The sequence below is a fragment of the Ahaetulla prasina genome, chromosome 2 (genome assembly GCF_028640845.1).
Source record: "Ahaetulla prasina isolate Xishuangbanna chromosome 2, ASM2864084v1, whole genome shotgun sequence".
NCBI classification, from domain to species: Eukaryota; Metazoa; Chordata; class Lepidosauria; order Squamata; family Colubridae; genus Ahaetulla; species Ahaetulla prasina.
The window spans coordinates 99,248,570-99,254,580 of NC_080540.1; positions in this window are offsets into that span (position 1 = coordinate 99,248,570).

Here is a 6,011-nt window from a genome sequence, read left to right on the forward strand (position 1 = left end):
GAGGCCAATGCGCTTGCGCCGCCCGGAATGACAGAGCCAGCAAGCCCCTCCGCTCTCCGGCGTCCTGCAGAGGCACCTCGGCCAATAGGCAAAAGACTCCAGCCGGTGCTCCTCGGCGTGGTAGCCAATGAAAAACGAGGATTGCGGCGCGGGGAGGGGAGGAGGTGGGGAGGCAGCGGGAGAAGGCAGAAGGACGAGAGGCGCCCGCGGAGGAAAGAAGAGCGGGGGTGGGGGTGGGGAAGAAAAGGGGGCTCGGAGGCGAAGGACAAGGCGGGAACCTCTGGCTCTTCGCTGCCATCTGGGGATGAGGGAACTGGAGGCTAAAAACATGCGAAAACCAGTTGCATGAACTGGGCATGGCTGGTCTAGTGAAGAGAAGGACCAGGGATGACATGTTCCAATATTTAAGGGGCTGCCACAGAGAGAGGAAGGGGGGAGTCGACCTGTTTCCCAAAGCACCCGAAGGCCAGACAAGGAATTATGGATGGAAGCGGATCAACTTGGAAATTCAACGTAGAAATAAGGAGACATTTTCTGACAGTGAGAGCAATCCACCAATGGAACAGCTTGCCTTCAGAAGTTTTGGGAGCTTCATCCCTGGAGGCTTTTAAGAAAGGATTGGGCGGCAACATCTATCAGAAATAGTGTAGAGTCTCCTGCTTAGGCCTGGGGTTAGACTAGATGACCTACAAGGTCCCTTCCAACTCTTCTTATTTTGTTATTCTGATCTTCCAGGTTTTGCAGCATCCATCTGATTCGTTTTGTGAGGCTGGACCATTGGTTGTTTCTCCTGTAAGATGGAAACAGCTGCTTCCCTGGAAATCCTCTCTCCAGGGTGATCTCTGTAGACGAACTTGGGGATGCGGGTTTTTGGGACAGGTTTGGCTAAACCAGATGAATGTCTTGGAATGAACTGGATGGGAAAAGTGGATGGTATTTGGATTATAACATCTGCCAGCCTGGGTGGGGAAATGTGAGGCTGGGAATCTCCATTCCTTTACTTCTTTCCTCTTTATGAACTGTCAGCCTGAATGGAAAAACCTGGTTAAACTGCTGTCACAGGATCAACGTGAGGCACTCTGTAAAAAGTTGATGATTCTTCAGATCAAGAAGTCTATGGAGATTCTCAGTCATCCAGGTCATGGTTGTCCCAAAGGTGCTTTTTCAAGAGGCAACTGGACTTTCTGGTTTTTCTTTGAAGAAAAAGTCCAGTTGCCTCTTGAAAAAGCACCTTTGGGACTTCAGATCAAGACTGTCAACTTTTTCAAAAGAGTTGCATTTAAATGTTCGTTAAATAGAGGCCATTCAAAATTAACGAATGACCAGTAAGATTGGGGGCTTTTTTTTATTAGAGTTGTATAATGCAATCATCCTACCACACACCTGGTGTATGTCTCTGTATTGGAGAGGTCTAGATACTATTGCCTTTGTTTTTATTCCATTCTTGGATTCTGTTTTCTGCAAAAGCAATTAATATGCTCTTTTTCATTAGAGGTGTTTGCTGCTGACTGTATGGAATCAATCTGCTGTGGTCTCCCAGTGGGATCTTTTATCTTAATCCTTTCTATACTATTGAATACAATGGCCATAGAAACCAAGTGTAAAAAAGCAGAAAATGAGGAAATAACTACTGCAGCTGCTCGTATGTCATTTGCACCTCTATAACTGTCTGGTTCGGTTCTGCAACTCAACAAGAAAGACACAGACTTCAGAGGATAATTAGAACTGCAGAAAAAATAATTTCTACCAACCTGCCTTCCATTGAGGACCTGTATACTGCACAAGTCAAAAAGAGGGCCGTGAAAATATTTACAGATCCCTCACATCCAGGACATAAACTGTTTCAACTCCTACCCTCAAAATGACGCTATAGAGCACTGCACACCAGAACAACTAGACACAAGAACAGTTTTTCCCCGAATGCCATCACTCTGCTAAACAAATAATTCCCTCAACACTGTCAAACTATTTACTAAATCTGCACTATTATTAATCTTCTCATCGTTCCCATCACCAATCTCTTTCAATTTATGACTGTATGACTGTAACTTTGTTGCTGGCAATCTTTATGATTTATATTGATATATTGACCATCATTTGTGTTGTAAATGTTGTACCTTGATGAACGTATCTTTTCTTTTATGTACACTGAGAGCATATGCACCAAGACAAATTCCTATTCTATTCTATTCTATTCTATTCTATTGGGTAGTGCGCAGATCCTGTTTTCCGCTTCCACTTGCGGCTGCATAAATGTAGAGGACCACCAGATGGCAGTAGAAATGAAATTTTGTTTATCTCTTTCCTGCTATGATCTGACCACGATCCTCCATCCCTGGCTCAATCTTAAAGAAGTGGGTTCTTTGTCATGTCATGTTCCTTTTAGCAGCTGCTGAGGTAGTAGCTACCTAATGGCTTATAAACATGACTTTCCCAAATCTTGTATGTAGGACTTTGTTTCCCGATTAAGATGGCTGATATTTCTACAGACTCGTAAATTAAATTTATAGAGGTGAAAGCTGACCTCGCACATTTGAGAATCTAGCACATTCTGTTACAGAATCATTTAACTCAGGATTTCCAGCATCCTTTCCAGAGCTGAACCCATGCCACTCTAGTTGCTAACACATAGCTTAGGGGTGGACAACCATGGCCCCTTTATGACCTGTGTAGGGGAGCTATTCAGCAGGTTCTGGAGCAAATACCACCTCTGGCTGGCCCCAGAGTGGGGTGGGAATGGAGATTTTGCAATATCCTTCCCCTGCCACACCCACCAAGCCACGCCCACAGAGCCGGTAGTAAAAAAAAAATTGAATTCCACCACTGGACTTGTGGACTTCAACCCTCGGAATTCCTGAGCCATGATTGGCTGGCTATGGTTGGCTGAGAAATTCTGGGAGTTGAAGTCCACAGGTCGTAAAGGAGCCATAGTTGTTCACCCCTGGCATAGTTTTATCCAGGTCACACCCACTTCTCACAGGATTTGAACAATTTATCTTCTCTGCCATGCTACATGCAACAACAAGATTTCATGGATCCATAAACTGATAAATATGTATGTTACGCATGTTTGTAATGTCCTTTATAAAAAGAATCACACAAATATTCAGATTTAATTGCCACACCTTTTTGCTTATTAATCCACTTCTATGAAATATTCAGAGCAATATTATTAATAAGAAAGCAATAAATAAAGCAACCTTACCATTAAAAAGGTTAAAAGCTGTTGAAATATATGATTCTATAGCTCACCAGTGTCTTTGAGGTCATTACAAATGATAATTCTTAGGAAAAGAAGAGGAAGAGGAATTAATTAGAAAATACAGTATAGAACTGTAAAGTTGGAGTTTTTCAAAATCATGCAACACGTTATTACTTACGCACATTCAAATTAGACTGAAGATAAACAAATTTAAATGTAGCTGTTTAGCCTTTGGGAGAAAACTTAAAATGATGTGTCAAAATGTAAAAACCTGACATACTGGTTAAAGTCAGGTGGATGGCTGTTTTTAAAGTTCATTCACGGAGAATGTCAGAGTTTAATTGTAGAAAATAAACTAAAATCAATTAACAGAATAAAGCAAGCATCCATTTCCATTAATGATGCATTATTGATATAATGTGTTGACAGGCATTTCCCGAATTGGCATTTAACTTGATTTTCAAGGTCATCTGGATGCCTCATCAGTTTTCTGCAGCCTAGATCGGTTTTAAAATTTTATTGAAAAATCATTTTTTAAATGTTTTTATTTGAACACCACTGTGTTCTAAAATGTCAAGAACCGAAAAAGTCTTAAATGAAACAGATACTGTAGCAGGGGGTGTTTTTTTAAGAAAAGGGCTGGCTAATGATATATATTTAATAGATGTAAAGTTTAGGGAACCTAAAGTTAAACCTATCAGCTTCACAATCTTAACTCTGTTCCATAGATACAACAGTAAGGAAATGGGATAAAATGGGATTTGTATAGATTATATAGCCACTAGTGAAAAATGCCTGGTTATTCCAAATTATAATTTCTTTTACTATAGTCTGCACTACTCTAATTGCTCGTCATTGATTTTAATGGAATTTTGATTTTTTTTGCTACATTTCTTTCAATTTTAGTTATTATATTAGTAGTATAATATTACTAATCCCAGGGGAGGGGGAAATTGGAGCCACAATAATTCTTTGTTAGTCTTCTTTTCAACAATAAGGCAAGGATCCCCAATGTTTATAATTTAAGATGCAACAGACAAAGATCTCAGAATGGGCTCAGCAGATGATCTTCAGAGATCTGAGTAGATTGGAAAAATCATGAGAGACTGACGAGTCATACACACAGACACACAAAACACTAATGTTAGGAAAGTCAGCTGTAAATTTCTTCACACGTATGTACATTTTCATTCCATTTATATTACCACCCATTTTGTAAATGTAACTCTATGAAGTCAGCAATATTAAAATAAATAGAATAAAATATTACTAAGGAATTAAAAAATCAACAATGGTCACCTGTACCCAAGCAAAAGTATTAAGAGAGATCTCTCAACTGGTCATCTAATCTGATCAGCAGGGCCTGGAGCACCTCCAGATTAACGTTTTGTGAAAGACCAGCAGAATCAGGGTTAATGTGATCTCAGGGGACATGATGTTCCAGACATAACAGATTCCAAAAATCCTTAAATATTTTCCCAGCAAGTAACTTGTACTTTATGCTAAAAATGTGGCATTTCTATACTACCATATTTAAGGCCAAAGGATCCTTCTCTCAGGCAGCATGGCATTTTAATCAGGACTTGTATTTAGAAGACAGGAGAATGGATATCAGAGAAATGTACGGTAAATGCTATCATTCCAAAATGTCTTCTGCCTCAAATAATTTAATGAACTTCCTGAGGACGGAAAAGGGGAATAATTGGAATCAACCTCCCTAAATGAGTTCTCTATAAAGAAGCTTGGGTATGCTTATGACTTGATTTTTCAGAGCAATGAATATACCTTGTCAATACAATCCTTTTGCAAAGGCCACTGTAGGCTTACAAAATAGCATGAGTGCTTTCTGATATTAGAACGTCTTCCTAAGGCAAGAAGGTACTCTATCTGTAAAACTCACTAAAAGTGAAAACATTCCAGCTTCATTTTTCTAAATACATGAACATACATGAATTTCTTTATTTCAACTTCCAAAGTAAACTCTGAGCAAACATCCTCTGCAATCTACTTGCAACATATGGTTTCTCAAAATATTGGCCCAGTGGTACTTTTTGTATGAACTCTGTTGGTTAAATGGATGTACTGATTTGCATTTACAAACATACCTTTTCTCAAGGATATGAAACAAACATGTTGTTTTCAATAAAAGGGATTGCCATTTTTGGCAATCTAGCCAAGTCTGCATAAAACTCAAAAGGCTGAGATTTGATCCTTTTTTACAGTCTTCTTGGCCAAACTGGTGATGGTTTCCAGATGTTTGACGTAGAAACAATATAAGTGAGACACCATGGCTGGGCTAGCTGAGAATTATTGGAACTGTCTTCCTATGAATTTCTGCAATAAATATATTTCAACTTCAATAGACCCGAGACAGGAAGAATTCAAACAAATACAGATAGTCCTCAATTTACAACCACAAGTGACAATAGCAATAAAAACAATACAGGTGGTCCTCGACTTACGATCACAATTGAGCCCAAAATTTCTGTTGCTAAGCGAGACATTTGTTAAGTGAGTTTTGGCCCATTCTGCGACCTTTCTTACCCCAGTTGTTAAGTGAATCACTGCAGTTCTTAAATTAATAACACGGCTGTTAAGTGAATTTGGCTTCCCCATCCACTTTGCTGGTGAGAAAGTCGCAAAAGCTAATGACGTATTCCGGGGACATTGCAGCCATCATAAATATGAGGCAGTTGCCAAGCATCTGAATTTTGATCACATGGCCATGGGGATGCTGCAGTGGTTGAAAAATGGTCATAAGTCACTTTTTTCCACTGCAGTTGTAACTTCAACCGGTCGTTAAACGAAC